The following is a 422-nucleotide window of genomic DNA, read 5'->3' on the forward strand; positions in this document are numbered from 1 at the left end:
ATCATGGAATGGCTCTAACACAAAAGCACCATGGTTGATAGGCCTGGCAGAGAAAGCTGTTCACGTCAGGATGATCAGAATCAAAAAGAGAGGACAGAGGCCAGGAAACAAGCATAGCCCCTTCTAGGTCATGCTTCATATGACCCATATCTTAAAATGAGGCCCAAATGTCAAACAGCACATTTATCCATGAAGCAAGAACACAACAATGGATCAATTCTCTGATCAGTAGAGGATTACCATGATCCAAACACCTTCAAAACCCCAAACTATGAATATATAAGACTTTGGGGTAATATTTTAGATCTAAATCATAATAGTCTATCCCTGGACCACCAAAAGCTTCTATCTCATTATGCAAAATGAACTTAGTCCATCTCTAGGAGTTGCCAGTCTTACCAGTTCTAATATAGCTGTAAAGT

The sequence above is a fragment of the Octodon degus genome, unplaced genomic scaffold (assembly GCF_000260255.1).
Source record: "Octodon degus isolate 3935 unplaced genomic scaffold, OctDeg1.0 scaffold00170, whole genome shotgun sequence".
Lineage (NCBI taxonomy): Eukaryota > Metazoa > Chordata > Mammalia > Rodentia > Octodontidae > Octodon > Octodon degus.